Genomic DNA, 15,412 nt, shown 5'->3' with positions numbered 1-15,412 from the left:
ACCAAATAAAATGCTGCATGAGAACCACAGGTGCCACAACAATAGATTCTATGTACCATAAAATGTCAAGGGATTGATTTTTAGTGAGAAGAACAGGGAGGCTTCGGAGAAGAAGTGTTATTCTATCATGGAAAGAATGAAGGATGTTTCAATAGGCAGAGTGGCTATGTGCTATTAATAATTACTGTAATTATAAAATAGCAATAACATATCATCTGTCATATATGTTTCATTATTAATCCAGCATTGATTCTGCCTCTGATTTTTTTGTTTGTGATTCCTCATCCTCCAAAGCTATAATTCTGAGCCACTTAAAGCAAGAAACATTTATAGGCAAAAAACAGGTTAGTGTCTTAGGCCTTGTGCTGGGTCACTGTTATAGGATTTGGTGAGGGTATTGTCCTTTATTCCTTCTTTTCTTTACCAAATATATGAGCCACCAAATATATGAGTCCCAAATAAAAGGTTTCTGATATTTATTCTTTCTCAGTTAACAACTGAATTAATTTTATTGCCAAAATGACTACCATTTTTCTCTGAGAATGTTTCAAATATCATATTCCTTCTGACTAACGAAGAAGAGTGGAGATGGCAGATGCTTAATACATTTTGAGAAAGATTTAAAGGGGGGATAAGATTGAGGAAGTTTTCCAATTTCCCTTTCCGTAATTTTATCCATTCATTTAATATTCATGGAGTGTCTGCTCAGTCTCAGCATAGATGACAGGAAGAGCATTCTTGGTAGAGTTGCTAAGTGTTACTAAGATAAACTCTATTCATAAAAACGCTGTACTCTTTTCATATATGATGTATGATCTGACATTTAGAGAATGCTTTAGCTTTGGTTGTTCCTTTCCCCAACTGTGTCAGTAAGTCCCATTACTCAAGGAGCATTTCATGGTAAGATGCAAGCAGCATAGTTAGGGGAACATGCATTCAAGTAGTATTTATTAAGCAATTCTATAAGCCAGGAAGAGTACATGACATTTGATGTTTTTATTTATTTATGAAAATGACAATTAGGTACAGACAAAAAAGAGTGGGGTAGTTTTAAATGTATTTTTGTTCCGAAAGGGAGGAAGGTGTGGGAAGAAGGCCGACAAAACAAGTTGAAGAGCAGCAGATTCTCAAATGGAAGGAATTCAGTGTCCACCTGAGAAATGTCCACTTAAACAAGGACAGAGGACCTGTTCCACGCTGGAAGTTGCAAAGTGTGACTTACTCCTAAGGTTCGCTCCCCGCCCGCCCGGCCGCAAGCTGCACAGTGGCTAATAGGTCGTGCAACACGGGCGAGAGCCTGCGGGCCCAGACTCAGTGACAGCCGGCGCCCGGCGCGAGAGCAGCCGGCCGGACCAGCGGCGACAGCCCCGCCCCCTGGCGCGGGGGCCAATGATCTGGGCCTCAGGGGACGGGGCCGCGGCCGGGCGGGAGGTGCGAAGCTGGGGGGCGGGGCGGCCGCGGTCGGCGCAGTCAGAGCCGTAGCTGCAGGGGCGGCGGCGGCTCGGCCGGGTGTCCACGGGCGTGGGGGATGGGGGCGGCGAGCTCCAGCCCTCGGCGGCGGCGGCGGCGACCGTGAGTGTGGGGCGAACGTCCGCATCCCGGACGCGGCATGGAGCCCCGCGGTGAGTGTGGGCGGCGGTGCCCTCTCCGGCCGCGGCGGCAGACCCCGAGTTGCGTGCGGAACAGGATCCGGGCTGCCCACGCGGCAGTCCCGAGAGGAGGCAGCTGCGGGCGGCGCGGGGGCGGGGCAGGGGTCTTCGGGGCTCATGGTCCTCGGGGAGGGGTCCGACCCGGGAGAGGGGCGCGCCCAAAGCGACAGGAGCGGAGCACCGCGCAGGGCGCGAGCGGTCAATGGACTGACTCTGCGGACCCCAGACTGGCATCCCCAGTTTAGTGACGCCGCCTTGCCGCCGGGGAGAGGCTCGCCAGGCCGACTTCCCTCGCATTGCAGGTTCCCCAGAGCGTCCCGCAGCCCCTCTCCCTTTTCTGGCTACAAGCCCTCATCTGCCTCCATGCAGTATTCAGGGGCACCTTTACTCTTACCTCCCCTGGTTTCCTTCATCACGTGTTCATGTTCGTCCACACTTAGGATGTTTTTGGAAGTTTGTTGGGTTTTCTCAAATTTCAGTCTGACAAATGCGAAGCCTGAAATAAGGGAACAGACATCTCGAGTTCTCTAGCAACCATTTCTTATCGCACCTCACCTCACCTAGGCCCAGGCTGGGTTTTTGGTTTTTTGTTTTTTGTTTTTGGAAGTGGCGGGTTGAGGGGTGTTTAAGGTAGAAAATTCTTCCCTTTCAATCCGAGTGCCTCCTGTGGTGCGTCTCTGTCAGTCTCTTCACACTCCGTCCCCCACCACTCCCCACCCCTTCTCTCCTTTCCTGCTGTAGCTGTCGCTTCACCACCGCCACCCGCCGACCCCAACTCCCGCCTCTATCCACCTTTTCCCAGCCACGGCCCTAGGGCAAGTCCTGTGCTTTGTAAAATAGGAATTGACAGGCGGGGGTTTGCAACTACTATTAAGGACAGCGTATCCCTGTGCGTTTATTTCCCAGGATGTCCCGGGACCCCATAATCAAAACCTGGTGCTTGGGAGAAGTCCTTCCTTTGACCGGAAGAGTAGCCAAGTGGGACTCTCTGTTTTGAACCCCTCTGACTTGTCCAGGGTCTTTCTTGCTTTTTCATTACCACCCCTCTTTGGAGACAAGGGTGAGGTTTCTTTACCACCATTCCCCCAGCACCCACATTGGTGTTTTTTTGTTTTTATCATTGACATTCTCTAACTCCTAACATGTACCTTTTAGGAGTGTTTAAGGTGTTCTGTGCAAGTTCCAAGATTATAGTGGAGCCTAAATTGCCAAGAAGCTTTCTGTTCCACATTACCCTTTCTTTTCCTGTTCTTTTTTGGGAATTAGCTTTGCCTTCTTATTCAGGTTGGGGGAGAGTGTTCCCTCTTTAAGAAAAAGAAGTCAAAATCAGATATGAAAGTGAATATTTAGAATGAGTAAAGAAATGACAACAAATTATGAGATGTGGATCCCTTTCTTCAGAGATTTCTTTAGGCAGTTTGCCAGAAAAGTACTTAGAAATGCTTCCTGATGTAGGAACTGTGCAAGTGAGGAACCCTGAGGTTTAAACTTCATTAGCTTTATGGTACAAATAGCTCTAGTCTCCTGATTCTGAGAAGAGTTTAAGAGTGAACTTGAAGAAAAGTAAGATAGGCCTGGGTAGAAAATGTTTCCGTCCCCAAACTGGCAGGAAATAGAACTTTGGCAATGAGGAAGAAAGCACTATTCAGTGAATCTATGGTGGCTTGTCATTCCTGCTCTGCATACTTCCCTAAAATAAAACATCCACCTAAATTATCAGCACCTTTATTCCCAACTATAAAGGCCTTTGACCTGGGCATGTGGGTCTCTACAACCACTACTTTTGGTCCCAGGGGTTAGTAATCTGTTGAACAAAGCTCACGCTCAGGAGGGACCCTGGAAGGATTTTCATTCCTGTGCCAAGGATGATTCATTCAGGATTCACTCAGAAAATTTAGTGTTATCCCACTATGGTAGGGTCCTGTAGAACCTTTCAGACTATTGGATAGAAGCAGGCAATTCTGGATAAAAAAGGCCCAAGGCATAGTATCTTGGGTTACCCAAGAGAAGCATGTTGATTGTCCTATGGGAAAGTAGAGGGATGACTTACTTTCAATGGAGAGAATGAAAAGGCTTCTTGAAAAAAGTGATGTTTTGTGTGAGGTTGAAGTTAAGAGAATGATTTTAATAAGCACAGAAGGCAGAAGGGTCCTTCTGGGCAGAATTGCTGGTTATCTCTAAAGCATACCAGGATGGCACTGATCAGCTTCCATGATCCTGCTTTGAAGGCCATTTTGTTTGTTTTTAATTTCCTACCTCACCTCCAGCATGGTGATGAGCCATGACACATAAAGACACATTCATGTGTAAAGAAACAAGGAGGTTTGAAAGGAAGGTTAGGAACATAGTTTTGATATGATGAGGATTTTTGTGGAAGGTCCGACTTTCTTCTTTGCCTTTATTATTACTCTGGAAGGCAAAAGAGCATTTGATGATACTGCCTCCCTAGATAAGAATTTTTCTTTTTCTTAAAAAATGTTCTAGGATTTGTTGCTGGAAAAATTTTCAAATACTGTGGCCTTCTTTCCTAAGGAAGAGGATGGAAAATATTGTGAAAAGTATTAAGGGAGGGAGGAAGTTGAATTTGAGAAGCTATTTAAGTGGGACCTCTTATAATTTTACTTATAATGTATCGATCTACTATTCATTGAACACCAGCATGATACCAGATTTTATACACTTTGAATGAATTTTGAAGAGTGTATACACCATGTAATCACCACTATAATCAAGGTAGAGAACATTTCCATCGCTCCAGAAAGTTCTCTCATGCTTATTTGGACCTTCCCCCAACCCCATACTGCAACCTCTATCTGCCAGGAAACAACTAATGCTTTCTGTTACTAAAGATTAGGTTCATTTTTTCTAGAATTTTATGTAAATGCAATCATACAGTATATGTTCTCTTGTGTCTGACCTATTCCATTTAGCATAATGCTTTTGAGATTAATCTATGGTTTTTTGCTGTACCATGGGTATTTATTGTTAAGTAGTATCCCTAACTAAGGCTGTATCACAATTTATCCATTTATCTGTTGATGGACATTTGGGTTTTCCATTTTTGATTGGACATTTGGGTTTTCAGTTTTTGATTGTCAAGAAAACAGTTGCTATGTACATTTGTACACAAGTTTTTGGATGAATGTGTTTTCATTTCTTTTGGGTATATAAAAGAGTAGAATTGCTCAGTTGTGTGGTAAATGTATGTTTGACTGGATAAGAAACTTCGAGGCTATTTTCCAAAGTGATTGTGTACCTCATGTAGCAGCAATGTGTGAGTTTTTATTACTCCATATCCTACCCAAAAGTTGGTATTTCAGTCTAGCTAAAATTAATTCTAGTAAATATTTAGTGGTATCTCTTTGTGGTTTAAATTTGCATTTCATTGATATGAATGATCTTGAATGGTATTTCATGTGCATATTGCTCAGTTGTGTATCTTCTTTTGTCAAGTGTCTGTCCAAATCTTGTACTCATTAATTCATTGGTTGCTTTTTTTCTTAATGAGTTGTAGGATTCCTTGATATAATTAGGATACCATTCCTTTGTCAGATTTTTTCCTAATTTATGGTTTGTATTTCGTTTCTTAACAGTTGTCTTTGAAAGAGAAGTTTTAAACTTTGATAAAGTTCAGTTTACCAATGTTTTCTTTTATGATTCTTGCTTTTCATGTCTATTTGAGAAGTTGTTCCCTAGATTTGCTCCTATGTTTTCTTTTAGAAGTGGGATCCTCAGACTTTTTCTTAAAGGACCAGATGGTAAATATTTTAGGCTTATAGGCTATAGCACCTCAGCTACTCAACTCTGCTATTGTAGCTCAAAAACATTTTTTTCCAATACAGAAACTATTGAAAATGGCCATGTTTCCCCATCACTACAAATATTTATTTATAAAAACAGGCAGCTGCCCCCTCTGACTCCTGAACTTAAAAGACTAATAGTTTTTAAATAATATGCTTACATCTATGGTATGTGTTGAGGTAGTTTTATGGTATGCTACGAAGTAAGGGTCAAAGATGATTTTTTTCTCATATGGATATCAAGTTTTATTTCGGCACCATTTATTGAAAAAACTTTTCCCCCATTTAATTACTTTGGCACCTCTTGAAAATTCAGTTGTCTGTATATATCTATGTCTGGACTTTATTCTACGCTGTTGATCTGTATCTCTTTTTAAACCAATATTTCACAGTCTTGATTACTGTAGCTCTATAGTTAAGTCTTGAAATCAGGCAGTGTAAGTCCTTCAACTTTGTTCTTTTTCAAAATGATTTTGGCCGTTCAGATCTTTTGTATGTTTATATACATGTTAGAGCCTGTCAATTTCCACAAAAAAGCCAAGAGGTATTTTGTTTGGGATTGCTTGAAATTATAGATTAATTTGATGGAAATTAAAATCTTAACGGGAGTCTTCTAATCCATGAACATGGTATACTTGTTGATTTACTCAGTTCTTTAATTTCTTGTGCCAGTGTTTTGTAGTTTTAATTTTATGATCTTGCACCTTTTATTAAATTTGTTCCCAAAAATATCTTGTTTTTTGATGTTATTGTTAATGGCATTAGTTTCTAAAATGTATTGCTCAATTGTTTGTTGTTGGCATATAGAAATTAACCTGATTGTAGTATATTGACCTTATATTCTCCAACCTTGTTATATTCACTTATTAGTTGTAGTAGCTTATTTATAGGTTACTTAGGATTTTCTAGGTACACAAACATGTCAGCTTGAAATAAAGCGTTTTACTTTTCCTTTCAATCTGAAGGTGTTTTTCATTTTCTTGTGCTATTGTACCTGCTAAGACCTTTAGTAACAATATTGATCCTGATCTTAAGTGGAAAACATTGTATCTCATCACTAACTGTGATGTCAGCTTTAGATTTTTTTAGATGCCTTTAATTAGCTTGAAGAGATTATTTCCTGTCCCTGTTTGGTGACTGCTTTAATCATAAGTAGATGCACAATTTTGTCAGATGCTTTTTCTGGATCTGTTGAGATGATTACATGGTTTTTCTCTATTGAATATTCAACTAAGCTTACATATCTAGGACAAACTGTTCTTGGTCATAACATATTATTGTTTTTGTATATTGTTGGATTTGTCTTGCTATGTTAAGAAATTTAGGCCATAGTTTTCTTGTAAAGTCTTTGTCTGGTTTCAGTATCAGGGTAATGTAGACCCCATAAAATGAGTTGGGAAATGTTCCTGCTTCCTCTATTTTCTGGGAGTTTGTGTAGGATTATATTATCTAGTTCAATAGATTTCATCATTGAGGCCATCTGGGTCTGCAGTTTTCTTTGTGAGATTTTTTAAATTATGGATTCCATTTCCTTAATACATATAAGGTCTTTCAGATTTTTTGTTTCTTGTTAGGTTTGGTCATTTGTGTCTTTCAAGGAATTTTTCCATTTTATCTGAGTTGAATTTATTGGCAAAAGTATCTGTACCTTTTCTCTTATTACCCTTTTAATATCTGTAAGGGTCTATACTGAGGTCCCTTTTTTCATTCACGGTATTAGTAATTTTTGTTTTCCCTCTTTACTTTTTGATCAGTCTAGCTAGATATTTATCTGTTTAATTGATCTTTTTGAAAAACTAGCTTTTAGTTACTTTGATTTTTCTCTGCTGTTTCCTATGTCATTTATTTCCTTCTTTTTACTTAGTATTTAATTTGCTCTTTGTTTTCTAGGTTCTTAAAGTAGAAGCTTAGATCATTGATTTTAGACCCTTCTTTCTTTCTTTAGACCCTTCTTTTTAATAAAGTATCTATAAAGCTGTACTATATAAAAGCACATTTTGAAATGTTGTGTTTTAATTTTCATTCAGTTCAAGATATTTTCCAATTCCCTTCTGGAGATTTGACACATGGATTATTTAAAAGTATATTTTATAATCTAAATATTTGGGAATTTCCCAATTGTCTTACTGTTATTAATTCCAAATTTTCTTTTGTTTGGGTCAAAGAATGTGCACTGTATGATTTCCATCTTAAATTGGCTAGACCTTGTTATATAGTACATTTTAGTGATCAGTTTATGTGCCTTTGAAAAGAACATGTATTCTGCCATTATTGGCAGAATTTTGTGTAAATGTCTATTAGTTCAAGTTGGTTGATGGTATTGCTTAAGTCTTCTACATCCTTGCAGATTTTCTGTTATTTGTTCTATCAATTAATGAGAGAAGATTGTTAAAATCTTAACTGTCATTAGGATTTGTCTATTTTTCCTAACATTTCTCTCAGTTTTTGACTCATATTCTAGAGGTCTATTTTTAAAGGTGTATTCATTTTTAGGATTATGTCTATATGAGAAATTGACTCATTTATCATTATGAAATGTTACTCTTTTTCCTTGCCTTGCTGATAGACTAGAGCTACTCCTGCTTTCTTATGAAAATATTTGCATGATGTATCTTATTCTGTTGTTTTACTTTGAACCTATCTGTATCTTTATATTTCAAGTTTGTTTCTTAGAGGCACTATGCAGTTGAGTCTTACCCAATTTGACAATCTCTGCCTTTTTATAGGGGTAGTTATATTTAATGTAGGTTCTGATATGATTAGGTTTAAGTCTACCATCTTTCTGTTTGTTTTAATTTGTCTAATGTGTTTTTTCTTCTTGACCTGCCTTTTTTGGCTTGATTGTTTGAAATCCCATTTATGTCTTCTATTTGCTTACTAACTATACCTCTGAAGATTTTAATGTGCATTTTTAACTTATAATAGTATACTTTCAAATAATATGCTACTTCACATATAATGTAAGAACTTATATTTTCCCTTCTCCCTTGCTTTCTGCTGTTGTTATACATTTTACTTCTGTATGTGTTGTAAATGCCACAACATGTTGTTTTGTTTTGAAATATCAGAGTTTTTCTTTTTAATTTACAAAATAAGCCTTGTTTTGAAATTTCATTGGGATGAATCTAGATATAATTTTTATTATGGCTGGGTCAGAAGTACTACTAACACATGCCCTTCTGGGATCTCTCCTTGAATGTTCAACAAGTCTCTCTACTCTGATAAAAACTTAAGAGGTCTCCCAACCCCATAGAAGCCCTGCAAATTGTTCAGCCACAGCTGCCTGGAAATTCTTTGCTCATCTTTATGGAGATTCCATCTATACATGTGCAGTTTGTATTCAGCAAAAGAATTAAGGAATTGCTTATATCTTTCCTCTGTCTACCTTCTATCTCTCTAGTACTCTGTCCCTTCAGGTTCCTGCTTCCTCAGTCTCCCCGAATTATAATTCCTGTTTCCTCAGCAAGAGCACCACATTCTACTTGGCTTCCCTCTTCCTGTGCCATGATCTAGAATGTTTCTCCAGGCAGAAAGCTGGGGCAATTGTGAGGCTTACTTCATTTGTTTGTGCTCCCATCTCTCAAGGATCAGAGTTCCAAACTGTGGTCCAAAGTCTGAAAACAAAACAGTGGAAGGGCAAGTCTGGTCTCATTTATTTCTGCACTTGATATAGCAAAAATGTTAAGGCTTTTTTAATATAAAGATTTTCTTTTCATCTTTATCCTAGCAATTTAGTTGTTTAAGAAATTGTGTTGTTTGTTCCTGTAAAATGGCTCACAGTCTAGATTTTTCTGGTGCGTCCTGTTACGTAATTGACCATGTTCCTTTATCTTCTATATTGCTTACAATGTGGTAATTGGATCTAGAGCAAGGTTTCTCAACCTTGACACTATTGACTATTTTGGACTGGATCCTTGTTAGGAGTGGCGGTGGGAGGGTTGTGGTACTCTCCTGTGCAAGTAGGATATTTAGCAGTATCTCTGGCCTCTACCCACTAGATGTCAGTACAATCCCCTCCCCAGCTGTGATAACCAAAAATGTATCCAGACATCAGAAAATGTCTTCAGACCCATATTCAGTTATGAAAAGTAGGCTACCTAAATTGCAGAATGAACTTCAGGTATATGAAGACACTTATCTAGCAAATATAACAATACTGACTATGTTAACACTGCAGAAGACACATGAAAAATATTTTAACAAATATGCTAGTTGAGTGTCCACAGAATGGCTGACTCAAGAGTAACATTACAGATGTAAATTTGTATTTGAGAAGGAAAAAGTACTAGAGACAGTAATGTAAACTGGTAAAAACACAAGTAGTTTCATTTCAATTATATGTTGTTTTCATAAATGTTTTTCTGCAACTTGTTGAACATTTCAGGATGTTGGACTTCTATAGTAGATAATGGGTGGTTTTCGTTTTTCTTTCTTTTTTGGGGAACACTAAAGTTTAATTATAAACCAAAAAGTTTGGACTTGCAGAAAGGTATTGTTCCAATAATGTACTTTTTATACTTGAAACTGGTTTTTGTGACATAAAATTAAACAAAATGCAAGTTGGGGAGTTAAAAAAAATAACCCTTTTAATTTAAAAGTGAACTACCATTTTTGCGAATGTTTCCAAATGTCATTACCCTCCTTAGTAAGGAAGAAGGGTGGAGAAGATGACAGGTAATTAATAGATTTTTAAAGGTTTTGAGAAGAGGACTGGGATTGAAAGACTTCTCAAAAATTCCCTCACGTAACATTACTTGTAATTTAAATGTCTATTATTCACTGAAGACCTGCTCTGTGTCAGGTTATATGCACAATAGTTGGCTGTTTTGAGATGGTTTAGAGGTAGATCTGGTGGAAAGGGTCTAAGGTTAACCCAGAACAGATCTGAGGGGCAGACTTTCCTCTCTTGAGCTCCCAGAGGGTTGCCCTCTTCCTACTCTTCCTGGCCTCCTTTCCTCTCTCCCCACTGATGTGCTTCAGTTCAGTCATCAGTGGTTTCCATGATGAGTGTCCATGGTTCATTATTCTCCCCCACTGGGGTTTGCAGGAACATTTGGTTATTAGGTGTCTCCAGCATTTCTAGTGCTTTTGATCTTGGTACAATTGTTGTTCAGCCTTAACGAGTAAGTTTTTAAAAATTAAGTTTGCAAAATAATTGTAAAGCCCAGGTAATAAAGTATCCTAGGGTTCTCATAGTTATCTTTTCCAGGTAAAAACCTAGGGGCCTAATTGGCTTTTGTGTGTGAGAGTTGTCCCTCTTCTCATTCTGTCAGTGGGTAGTCTCTCTCTTCCTCTCTTTATCACCTCTCTTTGTCTCACTTATCTTCCTTATTCTGTTTCCAGCTTATTTTCTTTTTCTCTGCCTGTACTTGTCTCTGCATTTTTCTTGTTCTTTCCCTCTCTTTCTCTCCTCTCCACAAGTGTTTTTTGCCTTCTCACATTTTTGTCTTTTTTCTCCTATCTTTGTCCCTGCTTTTTCTCCCCTTCCCTCCCGTGTACTTTTCTCGGTCTGTCACACCACCACCTCCACCCTACGCATCTGTTCTCCCCATTCAGGACTCTGTTTAAGACATTGTCAGCAACATTGCCAGCTCCACTTTAATAAGGAACATAATTCTCTTTATTAAGGGGAATTGTGGATAAGATACCACAAAGAAGATGTTAATGGGTGTTTGAGATTGCATGACTTCCTCAGATTTCTTCTCCAGAACCTTTCTTATGATTTAATCAGAGTTGCACTGCTCCAAACCCCTTTGACCTGGAGACTTCCAACCTCTCCTCTTATTAGTTTGTTTCAGTTCAAGGCATCATCTGTCTCCATGGTAAGAGTCCATGGTGCAGTTTTCTTCTTTAAGTGTGGTTAGGTGGTCAGCTTGGTTTTGACATTTCCTGAGTCTGTGGCATGTCCTTGGTTTGTTGTGTTCAGAGTTTGAATGGGTAAATTTGTGTAAATTTGAGTCTGAAAAATCCACTGTGGAGCTAAAGCAACTAAGAACTTGAGCATTTTCATATTTATCTTTTCCAAGTAGCACCTGAGGGGGCAAATTTGCTTTATTTTCCCAACATTGTTTTTCCTGTAAGGATTCAAAGATAGGAGAGATGTTTTTCTTCACTTCATCAATGAGTATTTTCTCCCTGTCTCACTTGTTGGCTATACATGCTCATTTCTTTTTCCTGTCTGCAAATAGTCTTTCTCTCCTCTTTTCTCATTCTTACTTTTTCTTCCTGCCTTCACCTTTTTCTGCCTTCCTTGGTTTTGCCACTGTCTGCACCCTTATCATTTTCTTTCTGCTTGTCCTCCTCACACTCTCTCGTGTCATCTTCTGCTTCCCCCTATGTGTGATAATTTTTCTCTGCCTCCACAACTACTCACTCTCCCCATGTGCCGTTTCTCCATAAGTTCATTCTGAATGTTCCAGAACTAAGGTAAATGATAAATTGCTTGTTCCAGTGAGTAGTGTGATGTGGAGGCTTATGTACTTTCGGCCCCTGCTGCTTGCTTTAATTTTTCCATCTGTCTCATTCTGAGCGAGTTTGAGAGTGCAGTTGAAGAAAATAATAGACGTCTAAGTGGAAAATACTACTCTTTACAGAGAGCAGAGTGCTTGGCTGGTTTTGAGTTAGTTCAGTCTTCTGACATGGAGTTGAGCCAGGCCTGTTACACCTTACCTGTGGTGGTTTCTATTTTCGTTATTCTTAAAGGTGCTGGAGAGTGGGGGGAGCAGGATGGTCAAAAGAAGTACCTCATAAGCAGTGTAGATTGCTCATCTGGGAAACTCCTATTCCCCAGATGTAATGACCAGGCGACTTGTGCGTAAGGTTCGCTCCCTGCCTGCCCGCCCGCCAGCCGCACAGTGGCTAACAAATCCTGCAACACCGGCGAGAGCCTGCGGGCCCAGGCGCACTGACAGTCCGCGCGGCGCGCGGGCGCGAGCTGCCTGCTGGATCCACGGCGGGAGTCCCGCCCCCTGGCGCGCGGGCCAATGGACAGGGCCGCAGGGGGCGGGGCCGCGGCCGGGCGGGAGGTGCGAGGCCGGGGGGCGGGGCGGCCGCGGCCGGCGCGGTCAGGGCCGTAGCTGCAGGGGCGGCGGTGGCAGCTTGGCCGGGTGTCCACGAGCGTGGGGGATGGGAGCGGAGAGCTCCAGCCCTTGCCGCCGGCGGCGGCGGCGACGGCGGCGACCGTGAGTGTGGGACGACGTCCACGTCCCAGACGCGGCATGGAGCGCCGCGGTGAGTGTGGGGTGGCGGTGCCCGCTCCCGGAGGCTCGGGGCTGGGGTAGTCGGCGGCGGCAGCCCCCGAGTTGCGTGCGGACCAGGGCCCGGGCTGCCCACGCGGCGGTCCCGAGAGGAGGCGGCGCGGGGGCCGGGCCGGAGTCTTCGGGGCTCCTGGTCCTCGGGGAGGAGTTCGACCCGGGAGAGGGGCGCGCCCAAAGCGACAGGAGCGGAGCACCGCGCAGGGCGCGAGCGGCGGCCCTAAGCGGATGACGAGGAAAATAAAAGCAGTCACAGCAGGTCCCACCGTCCGGGCCCTGTTCTAAGAGCCCTCGACATTTTTAACTTGTTTAACTCTCACGACGGGTCCGTGATTCTTTTAACTCACCATTCCCTCGGGGAAATTGAGGTTAGAAGCCTGCTGGAGCACTCAGTCTAGTAATGGGCAGAGTGCGGATTTAAAGCCCAGCATTTTTGCTCTAGAATCTACCCTTGACCGTTACAGAGCCTGATCTTGCTTCTGATTTTGCCCCGCTCCCACCTACCCTGAACGCAGTCCTCACTTCCACTGGGTCTGCTCCCCGAGATAGCTTAGGATTTCCGTGCTACGTTGACCTCGCCTCTGTCTTTTCGGTTTAGGAGGGCTGTTTTGTTAGGAGGCCCCCTCCGTCAAAAAATTGGTTTTTCCCAGTTCCGTCGTTAATGTGTTTGGGGTTTGACGGGTTTTTTTTTTTTGATGAGTGAGCTCAAGTCTGAAACTTCAAGCTGGAACGCTAGTGACTGATGAACCTCGCGTCTCCATGTTCATCTTTTTTTTTTACTCTTTTTCTCAAGAAGAAACTGGCTCTCATACCAATTCAGGGGGCAGGACTATCAGCTGCTAGGGGTTGGAGCTGAGCGCCCTTTCCCCTTTCTCCAGCTTTCTCTCTGACGATCTCTTGTCCGTCGCTGTCCTTGTCCGCTGCCCTTTTTGGTTGCTTCGTTTTCCCACTCTGTGTTTAAATACTGGGACGGAGAACGTGCTCTTTGGCATTGGGTAGTTTTGGCTGGTCAAGGGGGAGCCCTGCCTGCCAGGAATGCTAGACATTCCGGTGGCGTGGGAGGTTGGGCAGCTTCCTCTTCTTCAAACGTGCTGGATTCTAACTACACAGGAATGAAGTGTATGTACATTGCACCCCTTTCTTTAGAAATTACAATTACTTGCATATTACAGATAAAGCGTTTGACATGCTCCTATTCTGTTTTTACGGGGAGTTCTTTAAAAAATATAAAAAACCTTAAGAATGAATTTTTCTGATTTTTTTTTTTAAAAAGCATCTTTAAGTAGATTCTTAACCAAATCAGAAATTGTGCTGAAATAGCAGATTTCTGAAATATCTGGCAGTCTTCCTGAGATAGAAATAGTAAGATGGAAACTATTAAGTACAGATATTTGGGGCAGTTTACACTTTACAATTAGACAGCCTAGTGCCTAAAATGAAAATACTTCTATAATGATACATACATTTGGTGGGGGAGGTACATAAAGCAGGGGACCTTTGATTAACACAGTCTACTGAAGTCTTGGAAAAGCCACATTCCAGGATACTGGGAAGTTAGCGTTCACATTTTTTGTGGACATATTAGAATTTAGAACATACAGAGAAAGTAGTTTTGCACAGTGACTTTTCTGTTTGCTAAAAAGTTCTGTTTGAAGTAGATAAAACATTTTTAATGTTGATGGTTTGGAGTTGAGAAAGATGCTTGAGGATTCAAGTTTAACAAATATTTTGCTCAACAATCTGTTTGCACAGTTCAAACTTCACTTGGAAGCCATTTAGTAGGTTTCCATGCTGGTTAAGCTTCTGGAATTGTTTCTAGTCCTGTATTTTCTTGCTCACTAATTACAGATACAATGTAGTAAAGCCACATCTTGTTCATCACTCAAGTATGTTAGAAAACAATCTCCCCCAATAAAGCACCCCTGGTAATAGTGGCTAACAGTTATTGAGTCCTCACAGAGACCAAGGCACAGTGCTGCTTTCCATGTTATTACTTCATTTGATTAGATGTCCAGTTGCAGTCTGTTAGTAACTACATTTTATGTTACCACCAACTAGAGGATGTTCATTTTGGGATATGGGAAAATAGTGTGGATGATCTTGGAAAATACATATCCTCCAAACTCATTATCAGAGTTCAATTATATGAAAGCTTGGATTAAATTCATGTTACTTGAAAAAGTTTTTTCTACTGTAATATTTTCTTTTCTCAATCTGAAATATGAAAAGTAGTGAAGTATATGTAACAAAATTGGTTCCTGCTCACCATAATGCTGAATGGAGGTAGAGTATAACCCTTTTTAGTTCCTCCTTTCCCCCCTGTTTTTGTTTACACATTTTCTCGGTATTGATTTAAAATGTTTAATCATTTTTTGAAATGCTTTTTACAGCTCTGGGTTATTAAATTAAAGTAAATTCTTTTTTCTGAGATAAGTGAATTGTTTTCTTTGAAACTTGTGATAGGTCTTTAATACATCTTTTACCAGTGACAGAGACCTTAATTTACTAAACTGAAAGCCATCAAAATTAATCAGTGTGACTATTAAGTAAGCTACAAAAGTGGTAAGTTAGGTTAATAGTTTTCCCAATTAGTGACTTGTAAAAGAGCTGCCCAAACAAGGCATTTGAGTATTTTGTGGGAAGACGTAGGTGAAATAATAGTGCTCAAAAAATTGTCCTAAATTCATTTCAGAAATTATCTGCACATTTA

General features: G+C 40.8%; 1 protein-coding gene across 2 annotated transcripts in view; it reads left to right on the top strand.

Annotated features, from left to right (window-relative positions):
* Positions 1 to 1,483: 1,483 nt before the first annotated feature.
* ARHGAP29 (Rho GTPase activating protein 29) overlaps positions 1,484 to 15,412 on the top strand; it is an 83,038-nt gene continuing 69,109 nt past the window's right edge. Inside the window, exon 1 of one of the 2 annotated variants that reach the window (XM_036906506.2) lies at positions 1,484 to 1,622. The gene's annotated coding sequence lies outside the window, so the exon portion shown is untranslated. Of the gene's footprint in view, positions 1,623 to 12,547; positions 12,680 to 15,412 lie in introns of those variants that run through there. The other variant, XM_036906507.2, reaches the window with a different exon arrangement.

Source organism: Manis pentadactyla, chromosome 4, assembly GCF_030020395.1.
Source record: "Manis pentadactyla isolate mManPen7 chromosome 4, mManPen7.hap1, whole genome shotgun sequence".
In the NCBI taxonomy this organism is placed as follows: Eukaryota; Metazoa; Chordata; class Mammalia; order Pholidota; family Manidae; genus Manis; species Manis pentadactyla.
The sequence above is the reverse complement of the archived record's forward strand: the minus strand, read 5'-3'. Positions and strand labels throughout refer to the sequence as shown.